Source organism: Festucalex cinctus, chromosome 6 (genome assembly GCF_051991245.1).
Source record: "Festucalex cinctus isolate MCC-2025b chromosome 6, RoL_Fcin_1.0, whole genome shotgun sequence".
NCBI classification, from domain to species: domain Eukaryota; kingdom Metazoa; phylum Chordata; class Actinopteri; order Syngnathiformes; family Syngnathidae; genus Festucalex; species Festucalex cinctus.
The window spans coordinates 13,392,350-13,408,788 of NC_135416.1; positions in this window are offsets into that span (position 1 = coordinate 13,392,350).

The following is a 16,439-nucleotide window of genomic DNA, read 5'->3' on the forward strand; positions in this document are numbered from 1 at the left end:
AAGAAATCAGTCTGAATGTGAGCATGAATAGTTTTTGTTTTCCCTCCCCAAACTATTATTCGTCCAGATGGGACTTTGTTCAAAACAGAAATTTTCTGCCATTACTTTTTACAGCAAACTATTTTGCTGTTCATACCGTGTAAATATACACAGCTAAGTGTCAGCATCTGGGTAGCATCTTGTGCAATCATACCTGAATAAATTGTGTTTTGATGATGCCTAAAGTGTTCTCAGTGATTCCATTAGTCATTAGAGCAACTCAATGTTCTTGAAGCTGCACCTGATTGTAGATTAATTTACAACTATTAAAAACAAATACATGGATTGACAGTTGGAATGTTCTCCTGGTTGAGTTAGTTGATTTATATACATTTGGGCCCAAGTTTTGTTATTTTAGCTTGACAAAAACATATCCAATCATATAATCAATATAGAATTAAAGTGCAGACTCTCTGCTTTAATTTGAGAGTATTGACATCCAAATTGGAGCAGGGGTTTCCAGGGTACCAAAGGTAATTGGACAATTGACTCAAAAGGCTGCAAAAAATAAAAAAATAAATAAAAACATGGGCCTTTCCCTCATTAACCTGTCATCAAATACGTAGTTTAAAGGTCTGGAGTTGATTCGAGGTGTGACGTTTGCATTTGGAGGCTGTGTCATGTTTTGGTTCTGTTTTTGTTTTCTTTTGGTGTTTTTGGTTATTTGCCATGTATTCCTTGTCTCTTCCCTTGTCCCGTTATGTCTAACCACGCCCACCTGAGTGTGTCTCCCTTCCCAGTGTGTTGACCAATCAGCTACCCAAGCTGCTAGTATCTTGCCCAGGTGTCTGCTGTTATCTCGTTACCATGTGTATTTAGTTACCATGCTTTGTTTCAGGTCTTGTTGAGTCATTGTTGCTGTCTAGCCATCCCATGTTGCCCATGCCATGCCATGCCTTGTTGCCCTTGTGTTTCCGTTGCTCTAGTTTGTTTTTGACCTTGTTCATTTGTATTTTGCCATAGTACCTTGTTTATCTTTTTCTTAATTAAATACTTTTTTTTTTCCTCTCTTCTTCTTGCATCCCTGCCTTGCCCTGTTTTTGTTGCCCCCTGCGTTTGGGTCCTGCCTCCGACCCCCCCCCCCCCCCCCCCCCCCCCCCCCCCCCACAAACGTGACAGGCTGTTGCTGTGAACACACAACATGCTGTCAAAGGAGCTCTCAATAGGGGTGAAACAACCCATCCTGAGGCTGACAAAAACAAAACAAAAAAAAAAACAATGAGAAAGCACAAATGTTAAGAGTGGCCAAATCAGCAGTTTGGTACATTGTGAGAAAAACAAAATGCACTGGTGAGCTTATGAACTCAAAAAAGCCTGGACATCCATGGAAGACAACAGTATAGTGGATGATCACAGAAACCTTTCCATGGTGAATAAAAACCTCTTTACAACATCCACTCAAGTGAAGAACACTCTCCAAGAAGTACCGTAGGTGTATCAGTATATCAGTCTACCATACAAAGAAGACATCATGAGAGTAAATACAAAGGATTCACCACAAGGCGCAAACCATTAATCAGCCCCAAAAATAGAAAGGCCAGAATTGACTTTGCTAAAAAAACAAAACAAAAAAAAAAAACATGACGAAGTCAGTCCAGATTTCAGGGGTCCCAGGGGTCCAGACTCGGTTCCAGACTTCAGGCAGTCATTACCTACAAAGGATTTTCAACAAAATATTGAAAAGTGCCATTTCACGTTACATTATGTTTATGTGTCCAATTACTTTTGACTCTCTGGTATAAGGAGCATTTGCATAAAAATAGCCACAATTCCTACATCCTTAATCATATATTTCTATTCAGCCTCTTGAATTAAAGCTTAAAGTCTGCACTTCAATTTCATTGTAGTTGTTTCTATTTAAATCCAAGAGCCCAAATCATGAAAATTGTGTCACTGTCCAACTACTTTTGGGCCTAACTGAATTTTGGTTTAATATTCACCAGTAATGCCTTTCTGAATCATTATGCATTCCAAAAGTCTCACATATTAAACAAAGTAAAACCCACTTTAAAATGACCAAATTATTGTCAGGCATTTTGCATTTTAACAATCCACAATCTCCTCAGGCAGCACATATTTGTCAGCGTGAAGAAAAAATGTTGGAAATGCCGCATTCAGAGCAAAGCAGGCTCCAGCCAGCCATTCCAATCATCACAGCCATTATCCAGAATTTCAATGGCCGCTTCTCGACTGTGTTCCGAAGACGTCAAGGCTTTCAGCACCTGGAAAGTGCGCAGGCATACAATAGCACCCCGAGCTCCCAGAAGACTTGTGAAGACGGCGAGTGACCTGACTCCAAAAGCGGGGCTCTGCATCATTGTGTTTGTCAGGATGGAGGCCAGGATGCAAGGTGATGGTAGTGATGAGGATGATGATGGGCCTGGATGTGAGCTTAGATAGAGGGGCATGAAAGGAAGACAGACGTGTCTTGAGAAAGAATGAAGGCGCTCAATGCCAAGTAGGAAGACATCGTTTGTGCACATTGAAAATGAGGAAATGTTTTCTTCCACGGTGGCTGTGTTACAATAAAATCATGCTGGCAGCGCAACATATAATAACACTTGACTTGTCATGCTTCAGCACATAAGATTTTGGCATATGACATAATGGTGCTGGATGATTACTTCCTATTGCATCATTTGTGTGCAGTGCATGATGGTTGTTATCATACTTTTGCAGTTAGCCTGTCACTGCTTGCGTTTCGATACCGCTACTCAACATTTCTACAATTGTCGAAACACTTTTAATAGGTAATAGCCCTATTTATTTGGACATTTGACAAAATGTCCCAAAAAAGCAGGAAAGGTCAATCACAAGGTCAGTATTCACCACAGACACACACACAAAAAATAATAATTTGGTTATTTCACTCATGGTGGCTAAATAGTTAATGCACACTGCCATCATTCTCAATTTTATTCGATTATTCCATCATAGAAAAATGCTGGTGTTAACTTAACACCCACACAGAAGAGCTTGATTCAAAGGTTGTTTTTTTTTTGTTATTAATCAATTTCAGTCAGTTATAGATATCAGTCATTGCACAGCTCATACAAAACCTCACTAGGGTTGTGTTTGCTCATTATTTTCGCATGAAAACTGCCTGCCATGAGGCCAATCATAAAATCAGGTCAGACACACCAGGAACAGGGAACAAGTCCTCCTCAATTCTAAATGCATTCAACCCATAGTATAACATTTGTGGTCAAAAGAAATGTCTCATCATCATCGTTAAGATGTTAACAATGTAGATAATTCATTTTCAGTACCCAGACATGCAATCATTCCATTCTGGTATTCTGTTCAATAGTTCTTCTGTACAGGAGGTATTGGCGACATTAACTAACACCCGGTTTGCATAATGTGGCATGGTTGTCTTCATTTTGACAACTGGCTGGGTCACGAAATGTTTCAGCATGGACATCGCCTCCATACATTCATTAGTGATAGCTGTTCATATGTTGAGTGGCCTTGCAGAATCTTTGGGCCACCTTCGGAATCATAAGGCAGCCAATCAAACAGGGGGCACAAAACAATTCACATTACGTAGTCAAGTCTGTTTCCTTTTGGTCAACATGGCCAAATAAGAAAATCGGACAGGTTTGTTTACGTGTTGCAAGCGAGGAGGAAAATTATTCTGAGAAAAATTGTCTTGACTATAACCAGTAAACTTTAATCATATATAGGTTGTGATGGTCAAACCTTTGTGTCTATTTTCTGCTCTTTGTAACAGATTTCCACGTATCTTTTCACCGTCTTTAAACCGTGTGACATTATCATCCTTAACTCATTCACTCCCAGCCATTTTCACAGAAGCAATCCCGTTGGCTCCCGGCTGTTTTACTGGATTTTGACTGATTTTGCAAGGCCCACAGAATATTGTGTTCTATTGTTATAAAAGCATGCAACCTATCAAAAAAAAAAGATTAAAGTATCTTCTTTCATCAGGAAAAAAGTATGTTTCTATCTGTTTCCGTTTTGCAGCAATTAGCATTACAAGAGAGCTAAGTTTCATCAGTTTTCACAAATCTATTTAAAATTGTAAGTAATTGAGCTTTTTTTCTAGATAGCCCTGGTTGATCTCCTTTGCTCTGCTGCCACCTGCTGGCCGTTTGTGTAATAACTACCATTTCTGCAACCGTTCTTTGCAGTTGAGAGGCTGCATCAAAGCCTTCTGTGTGCTCTAGCATTAAAAACAAAAAAACGTATAAATACGTCTTTGGGACACTTAGAACATTAAAAAAACGTATTTATACGTTATTGGGAGTAAATGAGTTAATATATAGGTCATTGATGAGGATTTCACCTTACCCAGCACAGACAATTTATTATAAAAACATAAAATATTTATTCTTTATTGGTATTTTGTATTATCTACAATGTTACTATTATCTACAAATTAGGACATCTATAATTTAGGACACATCTATCATGGAAAGTTTTCTACAATGGTCACGCCAGATGATGATTGGTCACGGTGCATAATATTTTCAGGTAAATTCAAAGTGATGAATAAAAACCAAACAAGGTAGCTAGACACACAAGGAAAACTACAGTATAATGAATATATATATATATATATATATATATATATATTTTTTATTTTTTATTTTTTATTTTTTTATCAGGTACACATCATGATGTCCAAATATGACCACTGGATACTATTAGATGAAAGGGCAACTTTTTTACATAGTTGTGAGACAGTAAAACCTGAAATGGCCATCATCAGACAAACTTATCCGTTAATGACCCATATACATTTATTAATTTAGGATTTAATTAGTTATGATGGTTGGTCAAAGCCTTGATTCAAGCCCTAATCTCAGAACTGTTCTGTTTTCTAGCAGAAGCCTTCTTAAATTTAACAATGGTCGAGGAGTCTCATGTTCAATCAATATTCTTCCATTTGAGGGATCATTTTTGAATTTTGAATGCCAACTAGGTTGAAAATCCATTTTGATGCACATTTAGCTTTCAGTCATTGCTAATGAGTGATTGCGTTGATGGACTGCATACGCTTGTTGATTTGTCATCCCAGTTTCATGGCGTAATCCGTGTTTGCAGCAGCCGTGGGTTCACACAATGATGCTGATCAGCAATTAGTAGCAACACAGAGGAAAAAAAGGTATTACTGCTGACCTTTTAGTGGTGTAAACAGGCTGGGAGGCAACATGATGAGCTGGAGAGGAAATGAAAATTCTAAATGACACACTGACGGAGAGTCAAAACAGGATATGACAACGGTGATACGTGTGGTATGATTTGACATTATTTTTGATGCAATTCAAAAGGTTATGATGAAGAATCTGCTTTTGCTGAGACGACGCACACATGATTCACAAAGTAACAGCAACACATTGATGAACACGTTATCAGTTGATTGTATGAAACAGCTATGATTAACTGCCACCCTGTCTTCGGTTTACTCTCACCCAAATTCAGCTGTGATGGTTGGATGTATATTATTTTACAAAATTGAACAGATCCTTGTTAAACGGTGCTTTTTGATCTCATCAAACCTTTCACACTTCATCACCTCATCTTATCAGGCTAATGTGTCTGGTTGCTTTCACAGGTGGGAGTTATACCTCACCTCATTTTTCCGACACTGACTATTAATCTCACATGTCACTGGACAGTCAGGCTGATATTGTGAGCAGAGGGCATGGCAGGCTACTGATTTGAGGGTGATGACTCATTGCAAATCGTGACATGCAGTTGCTAAAGTGTGTGGATGTGTGTGTGGGGGTGTGCGTGCAGGTGTGCGGTCCTCACTTTGCTACCTTCTGGGTGAACGAAACATGGCCACACTGGAATAGAAATATGAAATGACATGGGAGTGCGGAAAATAAATGGTAATTTAGTAGAATATAGTCCGAATTTTACACTAAATGTTTTAAATGTTTTATAAACTCTGCATTCTGGAACCCTAAAGCACACAACCATGAGTTGGTGACAAAACAAGGCTTTTAACTCATTTGCTCCCAATAACGTGTAAATACCCAAAGACGTATTTATACGTTTTTTTGTTTTTGTTTTTTTTTTATGCTAGAGCATAAAGAAGGCTTTGATCCAGCCTCTCAACTGCAAAGAACGGTTCCAGAAATGGTAGTTATTACACAAACGGCCAAACGGCTAATTGCTGCAAAACGGAACCAGGTAGAAACATACTTTTTTTTCCTGATGAAAGAAGAGACTTTAATCTTTCTTTTGATAGGTTCCACGCCTTAATAGCAATAGAACACAATATTCTGTGGGCCTTGCAAAATCAGTCAAAATCCAGTAAAACAGCCGGGAGCGAACAGGATTGCTTCTGTGAAAATGGCTGGGAGTGAATGAGTTAAGGAAGCACCAATTTGTGAGCAAAAACAATTGCATAGAATGAAACAATAACATGAACCCTGGACAGAGTAGGCCTATCTGAGTTTAGATTTTGGGATGTTGGACGAGAAGTGATGATGTTGTTAAAGTGGTTGAAAAACAAGGCCCGACGTGCCAGACAACTCAAGATAATGATAGAAAATAGTTGAAAAAACAACCACACCATTTTTAGTGCTTTTTACTGAAATTGTATTGAGAATATAGTGTGACAAAACATATCTGGCAATTTAAAATACAATTGTAGGATTATACATAATTCCACAATGACAAAAGATTGTTTTAGAGCATAGGCAGATGTCCCCCAGACAAGGGCCATATAACTGCCTACTTGCCAGAGAAATGCCTCTGTAAACAATGCTTGTGTTCTGATCGTTAAAGACTTTAGTAATCAACTAACAACAGAAAAACAATGTAAAAGTCCACATTTGTGTTGTTAAGTCCACTTCTGTGTATAGCAAAAAAAAAAAAAAAAAAAAAAGATCAACATTCAAGTAATTACAATCATTTCAGATGTATGTACAGCTATGTTTATCAATTATGGCTCTTATATGTAATGCGACCTACATCGTAGGTGCCATTTGTCTGACTAGTTGGCATTTATCAAGCAAATAAGGGTTCTGACATATCTAGCTTTCCCCTTACAGCATGTGATGTAAAATATATGTTGTTGTTTTTTTAAATATATTTTTATGACTATGACTATATGAAAAGTGTGACATTTGGAAGTAATGAAGTAATGTATGTAACAAGTAGGCGTTATATACTTGTATATATATTTGTATATATCACAACTCTGTTAAGAATTAACATGAGCACTTTTTTTGATGATGAAACAAAATGAAAACGTCATATCATTATAATGTAATATTATCGTTATCATTGTAATGACGATATTGCTTAAATAAATAAAGTAGCTGGCTCCTTTTTTGGGTCTGTATGTATGTTGCATGCCTGTCAATACTGGAAAGAATCCATTGCCCCAAACAGGTGAGAGATTATTTACATTAACGTTATATTTCACTTTGTTGCCAGTGAGCAAGCTCACGAGCTGTCATATTGATCGGGAGCATTTGCAATTAAAAGCCGAGCACATCATGTGTAAAAAGTCATACATCAACACACACCTTCAAGACACGTCCACAAAGACCAGTTGTTTGAAAGGTTAATGTATAATTTATATTCCAGGGGAAAACATTACTTTGTCATGAGCTGGAGATGAATTGTGAGGTCTGGAAGTGCAGCAGTACTTTCTGGTGATTGAAAGGCTGAGGAGGACAGAGGGATTGACGTAAATTGCAGCCTTTAACACACATTTTGAAATATTTATGGATTAGAATACCGGTAGACTAATTTGTAAATTAGTGAAAAGGACATTAATGCATAGGAGCAGTGTATTGAACATGGTCATGGCATTTTCTTATGTTTACCTCCTTTGACCTCTTTCCTTTCCTCATTGAAACTGAACTATTCAGTTATTCCTCGTGCGAAAAGATCAAACAGTCCAACCCACCCAGCCATCATTTATAATCTCTGGGGGAATCACACAATATTGACCACCTGTTGAACTTTCTAATGTGTTGAAGGCTACATATTATATGTTTCCCCCACATACACGATTTATAACAATTCCTACGAGTCTTAATAACATGTAGCAATACCTTTGTCAAAATATCTCAAAGATGACGAAAATGGCATATTTTATGCAGTAAACAATCTTTCTTGTCTTGTGAAAATCAGCTCGCTTTCAGGGCCAAGTAAGCCAGCCCTCATTGCATCCCGTATACTCCTGGACCTGGATCTATTGTAAATTTATTTACTTATTTATGATTATTAGGCGGCACGGTGATTGAGTGGCTAGCACATCTGCCTCCCAGTGCTGAAGATGCAAGATTGAATCTAGGCTCCGGCCTTCCTGGGTGGAGTTTGCATGTTCTCCCCGTGCCTGTGTGGGTCTTCTCCGGCTACTCCAGTCTCCTCCCACATTCGAAAGACATGCATGGCAGGTTAATTGGGCGCTCTGAATTGTCACTAGGTGTGATTGTGTGTGGATGGTTGTCCGTCACCAGTTCAGGATGTACCCCGCCTACTGCCTGAAGCCAGCTGGGATAGGCTCCAGTGCCTCCCGCGACCCTTGTGAGGAGTAAGCGGTTAAGAAAATGGATGGATAACAAACACCCTGATTGCTGAACTTTGGCAGTGTTCAGTGTCTGAAGTTCTAAATATGTCCAAACCAAATTGGCATTATTATTTTTAAACATATCGGTTTGTTTCAATTTAGTCTGATATAATGTGTCCCTCCCTCCCCAATTAGAACTGATGGCTATAAAAGTATGGAACCTATCAAAAGAAAGATTAAAGTCAGTTTTCACAAATCTATTTAAAATTGTAAGTAGTTGAGCTTTTTTCTACATGGCCCTGGTTGATCTCCTTTGCTCTGCTGCCACCTGCTGGCCGTTTGTGTAATAACTACCCTTTCTGCAACCGTTCTTTGCCGTTGAGCGCTGAATCAAAGCCTTCTGTATGCTCTAGCATAAAAAAAAACACAAAAAAAAAACGTATAATTACTACGGGTGTGAATCTCTGACATGAGGCCGATTCGATATGTATCTCGATACACAAGTTGCGATTCGATTGAAAAACGATTATCTTTCAGAACAGAACGGTTCGATACGGTTCGATTAAGTTTGGGAACGATACAATTTTCGATTCAATACGATTAATTTCAATATTCAAAACTTATAGTGACATTTGTTGCTTGTAAACATTAATCTTAAAACACGACAAATTTTTACAGTATCTACAAATGTGTTAAAAAAAAAGAACAACAACAATGTCTTCTATATTTTTATATATTGAATCAATTATTTAAATGGACCGGAACAAAGGGCTGGGCGATATGACTGAAAAATGTATCAGTTTAAATATTTATTAGTTGTTATTGACAGTTATAATTGTTTTTTGTTTTGTTTTTTTAATTCAAAATCAGGATCAGGAAAACAAAAGGCTGATAATTCAATTTGAAATATAAATATTTAACCTTTAAAAAGACACCAACACAATTAAACAGAATATGTCCACATTGTGAAGTATTTCAGAAACATAAATTTAAGACATGAAATAAACCTACCGTCCAGCCAAAAGAAATATGAAGCCACCTTATGGAACAATAAATCTATCAAACACATTTTAACAACTTAATATATCCAAAAATATTTCCAAAAGTGCCCTAACCTTTTTATCAACAATTTTTGTTTTTAACAATTTTTGTTTTTCTTTTGCCATCACATTCATTTTTTTTCACTACTGTTTATGTTTTGTTTTTTTGGGCTGTCGTTCATTTTGCGTTTGATGACGTAATCACGGGCACGTCTCAGTTCTCCTATCTATTGCTCATGCTAGTTGTATACAGGGAGCCACAAAACTGAGAAATGAGATACTTGCAGTGTGCTTTTAGCATAGCTGGTGTGTTGGCTGTGGGACATACCTGTGTCGTTTGAATCCATGCATTGGATCGTCACGGGAGTTATTCTTTTTGGCTCGCGCGCAGTACCAACACCGGCCCGGGACAAGTGCACCGAGAGGACTCGATTGCAATGGGAAATACCGAGATGTACGGCACCGGCTTCTGCTAACTGTCTCCATTTGCATGTTGTCACTCGTTGTGAGCGACTGCGCGCGTGCCGTGTCGCGAGCCCGGCGTTGACGGTGGTGCGTAACGTCTTTGCATTATGTTTACAACATCCGGGGAATGAAGCGTCTCTGAGCGCTACTTTGCTAGCTCTCTGTAAACACGGAAGTAGCTTGAATAGTGCTGCTACTGAAATGTAAACAAAACAAGTAGAGCACGGTGCAGAACTCTTGCTATTGTTATGAAAACCATAAAGCCTCACCCGCAACCGCTTCACAGCAACGCGATATCCGGTCCACAGCTTTACAAGCAATGTACCTAAGGATTCCCGGCGGATTTTGTATCGGTTGACAAGTCTGCTACCGATACGGCCATTTAGCTCCCCTTGACGACCGATGGTTCGGTCGAATCGGTTTTTTGTCCCACCCCTAATAATTACGTCTTTGGGACACTTAGAACATTTAAAAAAAAACGTATTTACACGTTATTGGGAGCAAATGAGTTAATAGGATTGGGCAAAAACAACACAACATATTTACACACATTTGGTTAACTGGTCGACTAAGACAGGACCGATTAAGTTTTGATGTGTGTTGAGAAATGAATGACTAACTTTAAGTTGTTACAGTCCGCTTGCATTGGGTCAAGTTGAGCGGTGACCAATACTAAAAGACAATTGGTGTGTGTTGGCAACCCGTTGGTGTAATTCGAATTTATTGCCACCCACTTGACTGTAGTGGAACGGCACTGTCTGCCTCGACATGATTTTTCAATCTGACAGACTTGTTGGCTCTGGCCGCCACTTTCTACTGAGTACCATTCAAGTAAATGATTGTTTTACAGTGCACTTTATCACCTATTTGTATTATTATATTGATTGCTTGGCAGTGGTGAGTCACTAAACTGAATAAATTCATTCGTTCCCTTCAAAAATCTTTGAGTTGTAGATAAATTACTAATAAATCACACTGAGCGATTCAGGTGATTAAAAGATTCCAGTGTGTGTCTGAAAAAGAATCGCCAACCGAAAACCAGTAAGGACATCTATTCAGGTAATTTGTCCTCATCAAGAGAGAATACACTGATCCTCCGATGGGGAACCGCCTGATGGTGTTGAGTCCCTTGTCAGGGTCATATATTGCCTGTTAGGTCTTATCAAAGAACCTGGAAGTGAGAGTACTTCATCTTGTGGCTCTTGCCTTCTATTTCCCTTGATATATACCTGCTGATGTCATCTTGATATACTGTTTGTTCTGCGGGCTGTGAATCAGACTCTGCCAGATGTCTTTTTGCCGCACCAAAACATGCCCAATGACGTAAATAGGACCCATTTAATTAGGAAACTGCCACAGATAGTAGGACATAGAACTTGCAAAGTGGTTTCAAAATGAGACCTAACCCTGCCAAGTTCATAGAGAACAACAAATAATTATTTACCTCAATTTCTTTTGTGCATGATGAACCTAATTTGTCACAGCTAAAAAGATTCATTATGAAAGCAAGCTCAGTTACAAAATGACATTGAAATGATCTGCCAAAAAAGCTTGATAGGATTCTGTGTGTGAGGCTTTTCATTATGTTTCTTTGTCAGCAGTATAATAAGATCACATCCCAAGCACTGTCCTCACTGTTTTGTTTTGCTGAGCATACCCATTAAGAGACCGCAACATCTTCAGCCCTGATGGGAACTTTGAGATTATGACAGCCGTTTGCCGAGATGGATGTCTCATTAGTCTCATTTAGTCGTAAACACTGATGGCAGCTCTCATTACCAAGGGGCGTTCTAATCATTTCTCAGGCTGCATTAAAACACTAAACCCAATTACACCATTATCATTACTCAGATGAGCCAACTAAAAATATCCCAGCAGGGAATTCATCAGGATGATTTTTTTTCCTACTCATAATTTACCTGCTATCTTTCCACTTCAACTCTGCACCATTTACAAGTCCACTTGGATGGTTAATGATTTTTTTTTCTTTGTGTAAAATATTGTAATTTTCCATGCTATCACAAAGAGTGAAGACCTCAGCCAAGTTTCAAACATTTGTCACCTGTGTAATCAATGATTTTTTTTGTTTGTTTTTTGTTTTGTTATGTTATTTTTGTATGGAGCTTGAATGGTAAAAATAGATGAAGTTGCATCAGTAATATTTTTTTTAAGGAACCAATTAAACAGAATGTGCTATATCTTACAATGAATGTACAGTATTGTGAAATCAAATCAATTAGTGTTATGTTTTTGTTCTTTTTTTTTTAGGCACTTAATCGCTAAACATTAGGTTACAACAAAATCCATATTTTTTGTTGGATCCAACAGAACAGACTGAAATATGATCTAGATAACAAACATCCGGGCGGCACGGTGTACGAGTGGTTAGCACGTCCGCCTCCCAGTATTTGAGGACGCAAGATGGAGTCCAGCCTTCGGCCTTCCTGGGTGGAGTTTGCATGTTATCCCCGTGCCTGTGTGGGTCTTCTCCGGGTACTCCGCTCTCCTCTCACATTCCAAAGACATGCATGGCAGGTTAATTGGGCGCTCTGAATTGTCACTAGGTGTGCTTGCGTGTGTGGATGGTTGTCCGTCACCAGTTCAGGTTGTACCCCGCCTACTGCCTGAAGCCAGCTGGGATAGGCTCCAGCACCTGCCGCGACCCTTGTGAGGAGCAAGCGGTTAAGAAAATGGATGGATAACAAACACCCTGATTGCTGAACTTTGACAGAGTTCAGTGTCTGAAGTTCTGAATATGTCCAAACCAAATTGGCATTATTATTTTTAAACATATCGGTTTGTTTCAATTTAGTCTGATATAATGTGTCCCTCCCTCCCAATTAGAACTGATGAAATGAAGCTGATGTGACCCAGGTCCATCATTTAAGTTGTCCATCCCTGATTCTAGCCCAAATCTCACTGCGTAGAAGCGTCACAGGTTTTCATTGATTTGTGTATAGAGAAATGATTAGGGGTGTCAAGCGATTACATTTTTTAATCATAATGAATCGCATGACTTCAATAGTTAACTCACGATTCATCGCACATTTTATATCTATTCTAAATGTACAATAAAATGTACAAGTTTTCATACTCTTGTTAACATAAAAGTGGTAAAAAAAAATGTTAAACTAATATAAATATGGCTGCATTGATGCTACAGTAATTTCATAATTCATAAAATTGAGTTAAAATGGAAAAAAAAAGATGCACTGTACTGTGTAAAAACAAGTGTGATATTGATTCGTGTTGAAGTCATTTATCTGCCACTAGATGGCATAATTGCATTTATAAGACACTGTACATTTTTCTTTTCATACTAAGCGCTATCTAATCTTTAACATGAAGTAACTCGTGAATTTCTGCACATTTTTAAAATAGTAAAATACAACTTGACCCATCCCCACGCATTATTAATAAATTTATTACTGCTAAATATTGATGTGGATGTGTCCACTGCATTGCAACTGGAATTGCCCCAGTACAGGCTTTCCAAGTGAGGGGCGGTCATAAAACACGCGTTCAAATAAAAAAAAAAAAAAAATAGTTGCATTAAAGGAACTTTACATTAACTCAAAATTAATGCACTAATTTTGACGCCCAAGGAATGATACAAAATAAATGTGTTGTCTGTGGGAGACTACACAAGCGCAGGATCTCTTGATATTGCAGAGTCCAGCAAACCATCGCTTATCAGAAGAAGAGATTAAAAAAGTTGGCCAACATACTATATGTTCACTGTGAAAATGTCAAGTGGAATACATGTTTGGACCTAGGGAGTTGTACTTTACCAGTCTAGCCCTGCTGATAAATGGGTATGACACGGTTTTCATTTTTGTTCGCGTACACAAGAAAAGAATCACGCTACCCTTATATGATACTTTTATAACCAAGTCCCATTAGCAATTGTTTGGCCGTGAGAGATTATGTGTGATATCCTCTTCGTGAAGATATCTTACATACACACTAACTGGTTCAACCTCTAAATCGGGAACTACGTTTAGTAGTTAATTATTGTGGAGGAATTTAGTGTACAAGAGCTAATAACGGCTTTTTTCCACATGTTTTCATCAGCCCTGTCCTTGTCTTTGGACTTGACTAATTTAGTGTGCTGTTTCTGTTCACTGCGATTGGCTGGCAAACAGTCCAGGGTGTCCCCCGCCTACTTCCCAGAGCCAGATGAGATAGGCTCCAGCACCCCCCGCGACCCTTGTGAGGAATAAGCGGTCAAGAAAATGGATGGATGGATGGATGGATGGATGTTTTTGTTTAGTGTCTTTTGTTTGTGTCTGTATTTGAAAATAATTCCTTCTTTGTTTCAGGGAGATTCATGTTGCGGTGCCTCCCTGCTTCATGGCATTTGGGTCCACCTTTTGCCTCCACATCACAAAACCTTGTGACAGTATTAGATCGGTAGTATTGGCTTGAATACAATATGCACATTTTTGCAAGTCATACTTTGTATTTCATGTAATCAACATTTGTTTTGCTCTAGTTGCTTGTTAGGAGGAAATACTGAGTTTGAAAAAACACACACATGCACACAATTAGGTGTGAGATATGACCCCGAAAAGAGAGATCATGCATTTTTAATATGGCATTGTATAGTTTACTGAAGGTTGCTTGAAAATGCAGATGTCATGAGGCCCAATGATGTTGAGGGCTAATAATGTGATTTATATTCAGTCTGGGTTTGTGTATTTCAGGTGAAATGAAAGGATCGCTTTGCATTGAAGATTTGTGGTTGTTGCAATCAAGGTTGTTGAGTTTGGCCTGTCCATGAAATGAGTTCCAGTCAGTAAACTCCCTTCATCACTGGTCTCTTATTCGGCTCACACTCTTCGGACTGCATTTACACCGCATGTCTTGATAATGGCACCCAATTTTAATGTGCTTTTATCCTGTTTGCTTTATTTTTCTTCCATTTACCTCTATTTTCAACTGGCCTGCATCCAATATTGCTGTGCTGTCATTTAAGGTCTTTGCTCAAGTTGCAAACGCTGGCACTTAAACCAAGAAGCGTAAATTCCTTTCTGTAGATCCTCACATCGTCACTGATGGTGTAGTTGTATATTCACTAGGGGTGTGAATTGCCTAGTACCTGACGATTCGATTCGTATCACGATTCACAGGTCACGATTCGATTCGATACCGATTAATCCCGATACGAATTTATAAGTCGATTGTTGCGATTTTTTTTCATTCAAATTTAGAAAATACTAATCAGTAAGCTTGTAGAGTGTAAGATTGATATGAAAATGTATTATTTATTTATCTTATAGAGGTTGTAATCTGTTTCATGTTTGAACAGCATTAAAATAAAATATTAAGGCTTAATGTTCCGTTCATATAACATTCTTCCATGCTCAAGGTGTGAATCCGAACCCGAAGTCAGACGTTTTGTTGAATATTTTTCCATTAAAAATGGAAGTTTAAAAATCGATTCACACACAAAAAAAAAAAAAAAAAAAAAGGCAATGATGATAAGACGTTGAATCAGTTGAATCCGAATACCGAATGAACAATTCTGAGCTCTTAAAAAAAAAAAAAAAAAAAAAAAAATCGATTTTTTTTTATTGAATCGATTCGAGAATCGCGCGATGTAGTATCGCGATATATCGCCGAATCAATTTTTTTTTTTAACACCCCTAATATTCACCTTTTTGTCCAAGCTGTCTGCGTGGGTTTGATTCCCAGTCTGTGTGAATGGTTGTTTATATTGGTATGCCCTGTGATTGTTTGGCAACAAATAGTCTGCCATTTATAGTAAATATACACGCGGAATCATACATGAAGTTGCAGCCATATTGAATGTGGAAAAGTCAAGCGATCTGTGAAGAAACATTGTTCATCTGCATGGCATTAATACTGAACCATTACTTTTGATGTCATTCTAACATAGTTTTATGAGTAGGATATAATTTTCAGATGTTATGGCTACTGTGGCCACATTCAATATGGTGAACACGCTGACGTATTGTACAAAGGCCCACCCGATTCGGGTTCAAATGGCTCTTTGAGCTGCCAACTTCTGCCCTAAACCAATGCCAATGATTGATTGGAGTCAAACTCACACATTCATCCTTCCATCCATTTTCTGAACCACTTATCCTCACTAGGGTTCATTTTGAAAAATATGCAGAACTCTTTACGCGCCAACATTGACATATTTGTGATGTACACTTGTGCATCTAGCATTATTTTCAGTAAGCCATTGCAGATTTGATTGGCGGTTAATCAAACAAAATTACACAGTTGTTTTGTGAAATGTTTAGTGATAAAGACCTCAACCCTAGTGTTTCTTTGCACAAAAATATCTGCCATGATAAAAGAACATTTTTATTTTTTGTTTTTAGAGATCCGTGCCTCAAGTGGGGCACAAGTATCTTGAGGGG